The following is a 15,813-nucleotide window of genomic DNA, read 5'->3' as shown; positions in this document are numbered from 1 at the left end:
GTGTTTAGCAGAGTGCAAGTGACTTATCTCCCCACCTTTCTACCAAGGAAGAAGCCAGTTTTCCAACTACTAAGCAGATTTATTTTGGCCATTCCTGACCACCTATGAACTGTTAAAAGATAAACTGAGGCACATTAAAATTTCCAAGAGTTTCTTGAGGAAACATTGGTTCCAACTGAAAGTGGTTCGAGGTGCACCACTGGCAGGAGCTAAGGGACAGACTTTTATAGGGGAGGCTCGAAGCAAGGAAAATTATGTGACTGCCTATAGCTTAGCTGGTTGCCTTATTTGGGAAAGCCTAGTTGGCTATTTGTGATAGCCAGCTAAGTTGTTCTCCAGTTTGGATTTCTTAAGTTAGAGGTATTTATAGGCATTGGCTCTGGCTTGGGTTCTGTTGGCTTCCATAGGCTGCCAAGGCACTCGAGCCACCTCGGTCTAAAGGCCTCCTGTGTAATTACCTGAACGGTGCCATATGTATCCACACTTTACTTTAAACTGGTTGTAACAGCTTACTGGTTCCCTCATTAATTATTACATAAAAATCTTAGCCATATGCTTATTTTAATTTTATGTAGAATCATGATTTTAACTTAAAAAGTTATTAATATTTGAAAATAGTTCAAGCTGAATTATCATTTCCAACTTGGGTGATTTTATGCAATTTGATGAGCCCACCTCAGAGGATATTTCAGAATGTGACTTTCAGTGAGGCATAATTCCTCTTAGGGGGAGCTTGTATTTGCCACTTGATGGATTCACTAGATGAGAAAGTGCTTCTACAATGTAAAACCCTCCGCAAATTTAACCTTCAGAGTCTGTGAGGGGTTTTTATTTTTTCTATTTAACTCACATTCAGAAAGATTATGTGACTTGCTTGAGATAACACATAGAAAATTTTCATTTTGACTGTTGTCAAGAGCTAAGTGAGAGGAGTTTAACAAGTACCAGATTCTATGTTCTTTGTGTAAGTGATACAGAAATTAACCCCAATTCAGAGGTTAAAAGTCTCTTCCAGTTTTCTGCACCTAAGGTGAGTAGTGTCTGTTCCTGATCCTTGTTATGCAGATCAGGGAAATGGGTAGATGAGTGGGGGCATTTTGAAAGATATCTATCTTGACTTGCTTGATTTATAATAGAAAGGGTAGAAAGTCATTAGTGGATGAGAAATCAAGGGATTCTTTTTTCATTTTTTAATTACAATTGACATACAATATTATATTAACTTCAGGTGTACAACATAATGATTAGACATTTATATCCTTACTAAGTAGTCACCCCGATAAGTCTAGTACCCATCTGACAGCATACATAGTCATTACAATATTACTGACCACATTCCCTATGCTGAACTTTACATCCCGTGACTATTGTATAACTGCCAATTTGAAAACAAGGGATTCTTAAGAGAGCTGGTAAGAGAAGTAGGGGAGGGAACCAGCGAGGCCCGGGTGGAGTGTTGGCGCTTGGTTGGGGGTGAAGAGAAGGAAGAGGGGGAAGGTGGGTGTGTTTTTTTGTGACGAATGGGGCTTTGTGAATACAAGAAAGGATTTTCATGTTCTGCTGAGTTTGAGAGATGTCAATAAAGATCGAAAAGTATTTTGGGGGAGATGCTGGCCATCCCTCAACATCGTGCTGAAGGGCTAGAGGGACCTGGTTTTGTCTGAGTTTGGATGATTGTGTTCCCAAGATGTGAAGGGTCCCTCCAAGGGGAGGGGAGAGAGCTCTGGCCCAGGAATTCAGTTGGCCTAATGAGAACAATAATTGGCCCCTGACTCTGAACTCTGTCTTCAAGCACCATTTGATCAACTAATTATTAATTTGGTCAAGGATCCCAGAAGATGATCAGAAAATAAATGGGAAGAAAGAAAACTCTACTACTGGGAGTGTTGGTCTGAAAATGAACTGCCCCTGCCCTCTGGCAGTTGGCAGAGATTTTTACATGTGACAAGCACTTAGGTTGGTTTTGAGAAAAAGAACAAGAAAACAAGCCCTTAGTAGGTAGAACGAAACTTATGTTGTGCTATCAGTTCTTAAAGGGCCTAAGGAGAAGCAAATATGGGAAAATACTTCCTTAAGGTTCTTGACAATAAAAATGGTTGCCTTAGTTGCAGGAGATATTGATCATTTATTCTATGAAATGCATATATGCCCTTCTGTCCTAATGTTTACAGTAGAATCCTTCTTACCTCTGTGATATGGCAAATACATGGTAGACCAATCAGAAAAGTGACTTATTACGGACACTCACTAAAAAGCGATGCATGCTTTGCATGATTTATTTCAACCCAAAACATCTACATTTACGTTTACCTGCCAATCTTTGATAAAGGATCAAGGATTATTCTTTGAGTTGAGAGCAGCTGATTGAGTTCTGCATTGTCTTTCATACATGAGCCACAATAGTAATACATATTCTACCATTTCCAGTTTCAATTTTTTCTTCAGGGGAACAAGATCTTAAGTCAAAACCAATGAAACAATCGGAGCTCAGAATCCCTCTAGATTTTTAAGGTTATTTTCCCCTTAAACTTTGCAAGTCTCTTATAACTGTTCAAAGCATTTAACTTAATTTTTATAGAGAAAATTCTCTTTCTAAATTTATTTTTAACTGATTTATGTCATACCTAATTAAATTAGATAGTTGTACTAATGAGGACAACTGACATAAACAGGTTTGGGAACCAACACAACTGACTCTGCTTAAGCATCCAGCTCATGTGGTAAAAGAATAATTCACAAGTAAAGTCCAGTACAACAAACATTTAGCATGTGGTGGGCAACAGCTAATATGCTTAGAAAAGGAATTGAAAAGAGGCCGATCCTTGTAAAATACTTTGTCCTGGAAAGCTTGTAATGAGTTTAACTCCAGGATAGAACGAACCTTGCTGGGACTTGTAAGACAAGAAGCTAAGGATGTTCATAGATAGAACCTAAGTTTCTAGAATTTCATGGGCAACTGGGGAGCAGTGAAAGACTAAAGGAACCTCACTAAGAGCAAGTTCAACCCAACTGGTGATGTGGCTTGGAAAAGTCACTCAGCCCTTTGCTATGGCAGCTTTCTCATGTGTGAAAAGTGAAGTTTGAACTAGAATAAAACCACTTGAGTCAGCTTTATCTCAAAAGTCAATGGTTTCTTCGTTTTTTCACTTTGATTGTTTACTTTGCTTTGTGGAACACCTAAAGTGAAAGCACTGTATATATGTAGCAGCAATAAGAGTATAGAGATTAAGCACATGCTTTACAATTCATCTCCTGGCCTCTGGGTTGGTGGTGGGAGTGGAAACCACTGCCCAGGGCCTCTGACAAGCACTTTCATCAATTGTTTCCAGACACTGAGGCAATGGGCTGATAATGTCAGGCTTGGGGACACTACGGGAGAGACAGCAGGGAATGCCTGCCTCTCAGCATTGCCCTCACCCCACTGCTGAGTCTGTGGATGGGGAGCCTGCCTTCTGTCTTTTGCTCTGAGCTCGAGTGTGTAAGTGCTGGACCTACGGAGGCCTCTTCCAAGGCTGGGGATCCAGGAGCGTCCAAGGCAGAGAGGACTGAAACCTAGCAAGTGCTCCTGCCTTTTTCCCTGGGCAGGTGCAGCAAGGAGAGTCAGGTTGGTATTTCATTTCTATAGCTTCTGCTTTCTGTGGAAGCCCCTGCAGCCAGCTGACTGTCAAATCAAACCTCTTGTGTGGAGGTAAAGCCAAACCAATTGCAACTATTCCTCTTTCTTTCCCAATAACACCTTTGCTCCTGACTGGAAAAATCCACCCTGTGCTCAAAGGAGGGAGCTTTTGTTATTCCTAGAAGGGTAAGTGCACAACAGAGCAGAAACCTATAGTAGACTTTGACTGGCGCAGTCCTTGTGTACAATTTGGGGTAATCCATCTGAATGACCATTACTAGCATGGATAAGCGGTGTAGGGTACAGAAGATACGTATTTGCTTCATATGCATACCATTTCTCTTTCAGGATTTTTAGAAATATGAGTATGAAGTTAATACTCTGAGTCTCTTCCCCTCCCCAGTGCCTTCCCACTTGTCATTTCCGTTTCTCTCCTCCTCTGCCTTCCCTGAACCAGCCATTGCATGAATTGAAGTGGATTTTGAGTCTTTAGTCCATGTTGTAAAGAAAAATATATTTATGTTCCCTGTTTTTAATTTTAAAATCAGTTGCACATGACATTTCAGATCTCTCTCTCTCTTATAAAAACAAAACATAAAAAAACTTAATCATATTTTTGTTTTTTTTAATATTCCCACATGGTTGTGGTTTTCTTTCAAAGCAGGTCAGTTGCTCTTAATAGAAAACTTTCCCAATTCTTGTTAAAAAAAAAAAAAAAAATAGGAAGAAGAAAAAAAGAAGAGAATGTTCCAGACATCCCAGTCTAAGGTTGCCCTGAAAAATCAATACTCGTTCAAACGACAAGGGTAGCTTTAAATCTCCTAGTAACCACGTTTAAAAAAGAAAGGACAGGTGAAATTAATCTAGTAATATGTTTATTTAACCCAACGTGTCCAAAACATTATTACTTCAACATGTAATCAATACTAAACCTTACTGAGATATTTGACCTTCTTTGTGGGATTGTGTCTTTGCAATCAGTGGGTGTTTACATGCACAGGACACCTCAGTTTCGGCGGCCACGTACCAAGTGTTCAGTAGCCTCATGTGGCGAGTTGATACTATACTGGGCAGCACTGGCCTAAAGATACCTTTTTTTATTCTGACATCTAACTTTTCTTTATTTCTGCTTTGTCGCTGTGTTTTAAAAGAGAGAAACCATTTAGAGTCCAAGTCTTATGTCAGAGGGAAAACTTTCATAGCAGTTCCCATGAGGTATAGAATTTTGTCAAGCAGCAGCTAGTTCTCATTAATGCCACTTATTCCTTCCCCAGCAGAACATCAGCTGGTACAGAGAGTGAGCAGTGAGTCGAAGCAAAACTACTTGATTTCATTAATTCTGACGTGAACTCCCTGAAAAATCAAATTATTCCAATGAGAATTCTCACCAGACATTACATAATAGTAAAAAAAAAAATTTATACTGTCTTTTTCAATGTTTTTCGATGTGCACAGAGTATTCCATGATTTTTATAGCAACCTTGCAGATGGACACGAGCCCAGCTATTAGGTAGAACTTTCCAGGTGAGGACAACTACATGTCATGTTAGGCCCTAACATGTAGATGCTGAAGACAACATCATCAGCACTTTCCTCGCCTTCATTGTGACCGGGAGCACCAAGAACTGCTACAAGGAGTGAGGAGGATGGTTGTGGATCCTGAAACAAGGAAATGAAAACCCCAGAGCAGGGCAAGAACATGAGGGAAGCTCTGAAGAGGATGGCTGACCAGGACAAGGCAAAAAGGCGAAGAATCCGTGCATGCCAGGTGCCAAGACGTTTCTCTTAGCTCCTGGCCGGCTCACCCAATTCCTTAATGAAAAGAAATTTGTGCTGACTTCCCTGTTCCACAGAATTGCTTTCTTGTCTATGTTTATGCTCAAGTTAAACTCTAATAAAATGGTGATAATTATCATTGCAAAATCTATCACCTAATATTTAGCAAAGCCATGTAACCCAGGTCTTTGTGAGTACAATGGAAAACTGTGCCAGATGTCGGACAAAGGAATGGGGGTAATGTGGCAGTTCCTGATGGTTTGTGCCATGTTTCAGAGCCCAGAACACACGTGTTTTACTCTGGGTCCTTCCAGAAGCTCACACTGAGATAAATATTCAAGTTCTAGCAGTTTGTTTGGGACGTGAGAGCAGGACATACCGGTAGGAATTGACAAGGAGGGAAGCGCAGGGAGTGTTATTAAATCATCTGCCCCTGGGGGGCCCTGGAGCTTAATCCCACTGGAGGAACCCTGAAGACCAGTGTAGGGCTCTGCTTGCGGGATGGGGATCAGGGGTATTTATACACCAACTCCAGTAGTCATCAGTTGATGGCTATTCCCAGGGGACTTTAATTCCTTAGCACAATTGATGTTAAGTGACCAAATCTCCTATTTTTATTTTAAATAAAATGAATATTGGATGAAAGAAAGGAGAAGGAGGGTGACAGGTAGGGCATGATTGAAACAACAGGGCCAGAACTCCCTGAAGCCACCCCTTGCTCCTGCTAAAGCAGGTGCACACATCTGTCTTTCTGTCATTCTCCACTCCGCGTTTTCACACACTGCAAAGTTCTCAGAGATTCTTAGAGATGGCATTTTTTTCATCACAGGAAACCCGCTTCCATAATGAAAGAAATCTTCTGAAAGAGTATGGCATGGAACTCTTAGACATTCATTTTTAATTTTCTAAACTGAAATCTAAATTGTAGTGCACAGGCAAGCAAAGAATATATACCCACAAAGAACAAAGTGCGTGTGCTTATAAACACACCAGTCTTTTCTTAGTTCATGAGGATGAGCAGAGATCTTGCTGGGAGAAATCAAACTTGCAAGGTTCAAATTCTTTCCTAGAAAAGCATTCTATTTCCCCAACTGTCACATCACATGTTCTGACTCTTGTGACTCAGTCTCCCCAGATGCACAGGATTCCAGTTCTCTCAGATCATCCTCCCCCCAACTCCCTTGCTTGTGAGCTGTTGGATACTCTGAGAGCTGTGCCTTTGGCTACTATCCAGGGAACAGTTATTTCCTAAAGAGTGTTTGTGGCCCCAACTCCAAGGAGTTCATGGGAGTCTCCCAAAATATGTTCCTTTCTTCCCAGGTCTAGCTTTTATCTAAAATTTATAAAAATTTAAAATCAGTTTTCTCTCTGAGAAAAATAAGTGATTTATTTAAATTAGAGGCATTGTCTTGCTGCCTGCAAGAGCAAGAAAAAACCTCTCTCTAGCTAAACTGAACTGTGTCCTAGGGCTTTGGCTTCCCATTAACTTTAAAATAAGAAAAAAATTCCAGCTCACATAAGGGACCCTTTCTTCTCTGATTTGCACTATCTGTCTCTTGTGTGGGGAAATTCAATATGACCATAAAGAGGCAAGGACTCAAGTGGGCCATTGTAACTGATGGAGAGTTTGGACAGAGCCCAAGGCAGATGGATCATCTTTGTTCAGGTGAGGCACTCAGCCTGGGTACAGGTCTTACTAGAATAGCATGATTGCTCCCCAAAATACTGTCACTTAGACTTAAGGGAAGTGTCATTGACCTGTCTTTGATGACAGAATTATTGAACCCTCTCATGTACATACACGCACGCACCCCGCTAAAAGAAGACAGAGACAGAGCTCTCCTTTAAGCCTAAAATTCCTCAGGTTTGGTTTCAAGCTAGAAGAGAAGTTTTTGTTGGGGAGAAAGCCTGTAGATAAATCATCGAATTGTTTGGGAATTTCAACAGTTTGAAAAATGAGATTGTACAGAGGAATTTGTTTCTTTGCTGTGTTTCAGTCCTGTTTTTTCTCACCCATAACTCAAAGGAGATTGGCCTTTTACAAAGTCAAACTTTTTATTCCTTTCATTTTCATGTCAGATTGTTAAGGAGAAGTATAAAATTTTGGATTTTGCATGTGTCCCATATTTTAAAGAACCACAGATAGAATCCCGTACACTTTCAAAAGTGACATTGCTGGAAAAAAGTGAATTATCCTGACTTAGGTCATAAAACATCAGGTTGGGAAAAAGATTTCCCTTGTGAACATGAAGTTCGTTACTGACCAAAGATCCCCACATAAGTGGTTTAAAAGTTTCCCACTGTTGCTGAAATAGTAACTTGTGTAAAGATGCGCAGAAGACTGAATATTTGTTTTTCCTCCTAAAATATGTTCTTCTTGACACATTTGACCTTAAATAGAGTTCTTACCCTTTCTGATTTTCTGTGTCTCTTGTGTGCATTGCAGCAAAGTGCTGGATGGCTCCGATGCAACCGTGATACTGTTTTAAAATTCCGTGCATTCAAATAGGTATTGAATTGAATATTCACAGACTTGATACCCTTTTTCCCCACATACCTCTCTGTCTTAAAAACTATATTTCTTAAAATATAGTTTCTGTGCAAAGACCTAGAAAATGTTGAGGAACACATGGGCAGAGGTGATCACTTACTTGAATTTATTTTGGTTACTCCATTGAGAGGCTATATAGAAAATTTTTTACTTAGCATTCAATCTCTCACACCATGGGGTCAACTCTCGTTGATTCTAGAGAGTTCTGTGAAGAAAAAGGGATGTTGTAGAAAAGGAGGTAGAAAATAAGAGGTGATCAAGTTTCAAGGTTGGCAGTCCTGACACAGTCATCTAAGCCAGTGCGTGCATCCATCTATAACGTGCTGGTTTTGCCTAAATACTGGCATTGAAACACAGAGGACCCTCCCCGGGCACACTAACTGTCAGGGAGTTTAGGCTGCGGTGCAACGGAGGAATCACTTTTCTCAGATTCTGCCTCGCTAACACTGATTCCTGGAGAATAAGTTTAACCCCAATAACATCACAAGTTTACCTGTTGTTGAGATTATTGCCAGTCTGTCCCTGGGCACTACATTAGACACGGACAAATCAGTTCATATTTGTTCACTAATCTATCCCAGGACCAAGGTTAGTGCCCAACACATATTAGTCGTTCAGTGAACCCTGTGGGAAGGATCCCCCGAAGTGTCCCTTAGTTATGAAACTTCGGTACCAGTGGCTGTGATATACTGAGGAGGTTAGCTGGGTACCACTTGGCCCCACTGTGGTCACGGCCTGCTCCACAGGTCTGTTAACCTCTTAGATTCTTAGGCTTACCCCAGGGAATTTTTGTTCAGAAATTCTCTGGTGGCGCTCAGGAGTCGCATTTCTTTAAAAAAAAAAATTCCTGAGAGAAACTAATTTACAACCAATGTGAACATTTTATCGAATATAACCCTGGCCCTTTCCCTGCATAACAGGAGTCCTTGCGCACTGCCAGGATTCATTAAACTGTGTTTATGCAAAGTAAAGTAGATACCTAATAATACAGGATGCCTCTGATTGAAGAAGATTAAACAACCTGAAAAACTAAGACTAAAAATTTAGCTGGAGGCTTGGCATTAGCTCAGATCTGGACCACACACTCAATTACACAGCTCCAGCAGACAAGAGGAGCTGGGTGGGTGGAGGTGTAGCTGAAATGTAGATGCTTGGCCCCATACCAAGGAGGCAGCCGCTATTCATCAGCTGATGCCAGGCAGCAGTGCAGGCCCAATATTGCTAAACCTTCCTAATTTTAAAAAGGAAATCCATGTTTATGTGAAATTGCCTAGCTTTCTGATGTTGGCAATTAATGCATTAAAAAAAATAATAAACCTGACTTGTTTTTGGATTCAGCCTGCCAGCTGATGATTTGCTGCCTTTGGTTTAGGCTGTCTGTATACTGAGTAAGTTATTCTGAAATTTATAGTTCTTTAATTATAAACATTTATGAAACATTATGTCACTTAAGATGAAGTTTAGCTACCAGTAATATCAACCTAAAATGACAGTGGCTTAAATATGATAGAGGTGAGTTTTTTCCTCACATTAAGAAAGTCCAGGGCTCCCGGCCGGGCGTGGCTCAGCGGTTGAGCATCGACCTGGGATCCAGGCGATCGGGGTTCGATTCCCCATCAGGGCACATGTCCGGGTTGCGGGCTCGATCAATGACTCTCTCATCATTGATGTTTCTGTCTCTCTCTCTCCCTCTCCTTCCCTCTCTCTGAAATCAATAAAGATATATTAAAAAAAAAAAAAAAAAAGAAAGTCCAGGGCTAGACAGCCCAGCAATACAACAGTGACTATGCGATAGTCCTGTCTTTCTGCTCTCTCTATGCTTCTGCTCACTCTCCTTACCCCATGGCTTATGTCTTCAAGGCTGACTCATGTTCACCAGATGGCTGCTGGAGCATCAACCATCACATTCAAATTCTGGGCAGGAAGACAAAAGAAGGGAAGAAGAATGCTTGTCTCCGGGTTGAGTGAGGCCCCTTTAAAATTTTTTGTTGGAAATCCTATCCAAAAACATACACTTGCACACTGACCACTTTTATGCACAAGGGAAGATAAGACACATAGTTTTTAAACTAAGACTAATGACACACCCAACATGAGCCTGCTGTTGAAGAAGAAGGAGATGACTGACACTGGACAGGCAATCAGCGTTCGTTCTCTCCCACACGATTCTCAGTTACGATCCAGGTGACGGAAACTCAAAGGTGAATAACTGAGAGTCCTTATCCTCAGGAAACAAGTCCCGTGTAAGAGAAATCATGCTGTACTATCGTTAGTTGTGTGTATATGTCCAAGCAGTCTACTGATGATAGAACAGAGGTCAACAGGAACACAGAGGAGGGAACGACGGATTTGCTTGGAAGTACATCCAGCAAGTCTAACTCTTAACAATAGCATTGCAGATGGAGGGAAGTCACTGTAGTCAGCTACTTGCCTGTGGAGCTCATTTCTTTTTTTAAAAAAATATATTTTTACTGTTGACAGTATTACAGATGCCCCCCATTTCTCCCTCCCTTTACCCCCCTCTGCCCAGCCCCTACCCGCCCCCCCCAGGCCTTCACCACCCTATTGTCTGTGTCACCTCACACCTGTCAGAATGACTATCATCAATAAATCAACAAACAGCAAGTGTTGGTGAGGACTTTGAGAAAAGGGGACGCTAGGTTACTGCTGGTGGGAGCTCATTTCTTGATAATCCCTAAAAAGATGCCCTGGAGGGCTTTGAAGAAACATTAAAACTTGGCCTCGTGAAGAAGGAACAAAAAGGTTTTAAAAGCAGAGAGAATGACTAAAGAAGAGTGTTAACCTCTCGTGTGCACGGACTCAGGTGTCTCAGTAGGAGAATGGGCTCCAGTTCTACATCAGTTGCCCTCCACACATAAAGGACACAGTGTGAGCATTTAAAAACAATCTTTCTGCAGAAGAAAATGCAAATATTTGTAGATGTTTGGACGATTACTTTGAGTTTTTCCATGTAAACAATCATGTCTGAGTCATTTCTGTGTTACTAATAGTTGGCAAATAATAAAATTTTAATAAATGTCTGATGAAGCAATGATTTACCTACTTGGGGGCAAATGTGGTCTTTCCATTTGTAAGGAATGAGGCTGCATGAATTCTGGAAGATTCTAGTAATAATCTTAGGACCAGGAGGGGCATTTTAAGGAGAAACCAAAATCCACTAAGGCTGAACAAAGTCAATGATAAAACAATTTCTGGGGATATTACTGAGCAGCAGAGTTGAGATTTCCTAAAGTCAGAATATGTCTATCTCTCTCTCTCTCTCTCTCCATACACACACACACACACACACACTCATATAGTAAATATATTTACTTTACCACTTTTTCTTTTGGTCTTTTTATTGCATATTTCAAACCTGCAGAAAAGAATAGAAAATTACATAAATCAGTGTATCTACAATCCAGCATCCTAAAACCGACATATTTCCTTTTGCATTTTTTTTAAAAGAAACCAAATATTAAATATGCTGTTAAAGCTCTTTTGCAATACCATGTAATCCAACATTTTCAACTGCCATCCAAGTGTGGTATTTACTATTCCCATATTGTTGGTTATGTTAAGGCTAAGCTTCTGTAACAACGAGACACAAAGCTTCAGCGGTTTCAAAAATGTACAGCTTTATTTCTTTGTCTCTTAGGCCCAATATGAGCTTCCCAGCAGGAGGGGCAGTGGTAGTCCACCAGGTCTCTCAGGGAACGCAGTGAGCAGGTCTCTGGAAAGCCTGCTCCTCTGCAGTGTCTGAATCTCTTCTTACAAATGCAACCACGTGCCCTTCATCATCGGAGAAAATTAATACCCTTGCCTGCCTTTTGCTCCTTCATTCCTTTCCTCTCAATCTCCGTTCAGCCAATTACAGTCATTTCAAAGGAATACATTTCCATTTTCTGATCCTTTTGTTTAATGTAACTGTCCTAAAATTTGGCCCAGGCAATGCTTTTTCTTTTTTCTCTCTTTCTTTTATTTTATTTTCCTCCCATTAGCCAGAGGAGAAACTTCTGTGTATTCTTTTTCCTTCTTCTATTGGTAAGATGATATTTACCACATCAGCTGAATGAGCCAGACTGGAAGTATTCCATACCCTAAGAAATCTTCCGGTTTTCCTAGCATGCAATCAGCAGATATGAATACAAATAAAGTTAAAATTAAATCAGCACCAGAGATGTGCTTTCCCATGTGTATAAATAGTTCTTTCAAGAATGAACTGTCTCCTGACTTAAGTAGAAATGGCACAGTAATGTATTTTGTCAAATTAGGCCATTAACAGTGACTCTTAACTATAAAATTGAGAGAGTGTATAGTGATTCCAGAATGCATAGTAGGATTAAAGCAAGTTTATTCATGAAATGACATATCATGGCAATTTAATTTTTAAAAAGTGGTTTCTCAAAGAGCCTTGCATGGAGTATTTGTTTCAACGGATGGCCTCTGAGAGCATGAGGCACCTCTCAGGCACAGCTCCACATTCCTCAGCCTCAGCTGTCTTCTGTACCAGTGACTGGTGTGACCACTTCTGTGCCAGTTCCAAGCAGCTTCCTGCAGGGGCTAATGCTGCGCACACACAAAGGCAGGGGGTGTGGTGAGGACCTGCCAGGCGCTTGGACGCGCACAGCCTGTGTGGGCAGGGAAGGTAAATTCTGTGGGCTCGTTGTGGAGGGAGCCAGTGGATAACTGCTGTCCTCTCACTTCCCTGAGTAGAGGCCTCGGACACATATCATCAGCTCTTCCAGCTGTTCCCTGGGATCAGGCTACCAACAGTCTCAAAGGCAGCCAGATCTGGGACACCCTTGGCACTGGTTTGCCATTTGTCTGTGACGGGCCTGCCCTTTGCTCTGGCTCCTTGGTTAATAGTTCCCAGTAGAAAGCTTGTGTTTAAGCTTTGTCTTAAACCATGTGTTCTAGGAAACCCAGACAAAACAGATAGTTCAAAAGTGTACCCACGTGGATATGGCGTGGTTGCTAGGTCCCCGTTCAGCTCCAAAGTTCTGGGATCACACAACAAGAGTCCTTAAACAGGATCTCCCAATGCCTCGCAAAGCTAAGCAAAGCTAAGCAAAGCAGTCTCTCTGGGGGCCCCTCCCCTGGGTGAGCTTGCACGTGCGGGGGTTGCCTGCATGCCCCACGGGCCCTTTCTGTCCCGATGCCCGAGTTCCTGCCATGGCCAACCCGTCAGGGTGCTGCGAGGAGTTCTGCAGGGCGACCTCCAGGTTATAGGGAGCAGAAAAGAGATTCTTGAAAAGGTACCAGATGGAAACACGGTGACAGCTTTGAATTCCTTCCAGGGCCCAGAAGAGAAGCACTGCAGACAGTCATTTCTTCACAGGGACTTGAGAAAAGGAAAAAAAAGAAGCTGCTGATGTGTCTCAAAGCTTTCCAGAGGCAGCAGTGAACAGACCTAGAAAAGAACCTGTGTTTCATACAGACGTTTCCACAGGACGTTGGTAGGATGTGGGAATCGTGGCCTCGGTGGAGCGAAGAAAGCCCCAGGCGAGAAGCCGGCGGCCTGGATGCAGCCCTGACTGGCGGCCCCGTGACCCCTCCCGGAGGGCAGGAGCGCCTCCGGTGCCTGTGGGGACAAATGAGACAGGCGGAAATAAATGCGGTCGCAAAGAGGGCATTTGTGAGGCGTGTGTAAAATAGTACGGGAAAGTCTCCCATCAGGCTTGGGTGGTTAGTAATTCTTTCTGAAGCAGGGACGTGCCTTAAGTGTCCTTTCCTGCCCCCCCCTCATTTTGAAAAAAAACAAGTTAATTGTGAGATTCTTCACCTTGTGAGATGGCCAATGACTTCCGTGTACTGTGACCCACCTGAGTATGACCGCGGTTGCCAGTGGGAAAATTTGCAATTAAAGGACCTGTGATGATCCGAAAATTAGGATGCTCGGCTTGGGTGACAGAACTAAAATGGTATAACTTCAGAGCACTCCCAGTCACTGGGATGTTATAAGTCTACAGACTCCATCCCTCCCCCCCACCCATTGTGCTCTTGGAAAAATCTGTCTTCTAGTAAAGCAAGAAAGCTGGACACATGTTCCCAGAGAAATTATGCGTAATTATGGGTCTCTGTTCCTGCTCAAGAACTTGGCATTAAATGGACCATTGATACTCTGCAGAAATAAGGATTCTGGTAAGAACTCCAGGTCATTATACTTATTAAACTAGGAACATCTTGTTCCAAGTAGAGGACTGCTAGAACTAGAAGGGATTTCTTAAGTAAAAAAATTAAAAATTTATTATTTATAAACAGTATTATTGTCTAAAGAAACCCAAAGTATCTACATCTCTATTAGTACGTTTAACAAGTACATACAGCATTTAATAGGCGATAAATCAATTCACAAACTCAATTTTTTTAATTTTTAATACCAGCTACAAACTGTTAGAAATACTGGACTCCACCTCTGCCAGGCGGACCAGCTGAAGAGACCGAGCTTTCCCACATCTCAGAGTAAGCTTGGCGTTCGCAGCTAGAGCTTCAGGCTTGAGGGGCAGGGACACGACAAAGACGTAGCTTTGGGCCCAAACAGGCTTCATCCAAATCCTGGCTTCTCCATTTGCCACTCATGTGAATCTCTTTTTTTCTTACCTGTAAGGTGGAGGTGACCATGGTGATTATAACAACTCACAATATGGTTCCTTGGTTCAAATAAGATATGTGAAGGTATAACTAGAGAGGTTTATAATCAGACTGTTGCTGTTCATTGAGTCAGTGAGAGCACAGAGCGAAGCCTTATTAGCTGGATCTCGGCTCTTCATCTGGCAGGTGGAGGTGATAACAGTATCTCTTCACAGGGGTTGTAGTGAGGGTGAAATGACTCACCACACGCCAAGCTCTTAGAAGAGTGATTGGCGCCTGGCAAGTGTTAACTTACTGTATTTTCCTGTCCGCTCAGAAGAAAGCTGTCTAAGGAAATGCCTGTTGTAAACAATAAACTCTATTTAGAGTAGAAAAGAAAAGAAAGCAAAAAAAAAAAACAACCAAACTTCTCAGACCAACCTCTCATTTCAGGGAAGAAAACTGAGGCCTGCAGCATTTCATCTGGTCACATAGCTGGGTCACTCAGGGGCTCTTGGCTCCCAATTCAATGTTCTCTCCATACACTGCTCTACTTTGTGACTAAAGGTCTATTTGAAGACTACGCTATCCCCACTGGCTAGGCAAAGGGCTCAGAAATCCAATAAAACTATATTTTTTATAGATGAAGAGTCTATAATTCAGCTTAAGAAGCTTGCTTAGAGTTGCAAAACTCTGAACCATATGAAATTAATTGATATTCATTATGGTCACTGGAGTAACCATTAGCCAGTTGTAAAACTTGAAGCTACCCAATTGGTCTACTCCCTTGATACTCAAAAGAGTGGTTTGTGGGTTAACATTACCCAGGAGCTTGATAGAAATGCAGAATCTTAGGCCGACCCCATACCTTACTCAATCAGAATCTGCATTTGAAAGTTCCTTCTAGAAGCATTCCTCTTTGTTGCTCACCTATAAAGGAGAACAGGGAACTGGATGTTCTTGACTTTCTCTTCCAGCTCTAAAATGCTCTGAATTCTTCTCTCCTTGCCTCTCTACCCCCACCACCTCCCAATTCTAAAGAAATATTTGAAGGGGAAGAGGTTACAAAGGTCAAGATGAAGGGCAAGTGGACAGGAGCGTATTTCTCTTCATCCCTCAAACTAGTTTCTGGGTGTCAGGAATCCTCCTGACCCTTTGCAGATCTATGTGTGACTTGGGTCAAATGATTGTTGGGTGCAGCTCCCTCCAATAGGAGTCTAAGATGCCTGGGGGCCTGTCTTATCTTGGCCACCAAAAGAGCTGGGAAAGCTTAAGTGACTGACCCAGTCTCCTCTTG

The sequence above is a fragment of the Miniopterus schreibersii genome (genome assembly GCF_964146895.1).
Source record: "Miniopterus schreibersii genome assembly, chromosome: 11".
Classification (NCBI taxonomy): Eukaryota; Metazoa; Chordata; class Mammalia; order Chiroptera; family Miniopteridae; genus Miniopterus; species Miniopterus schreibersii.
Note: the sequence above shows the minus strand (reverse complement) of the source record.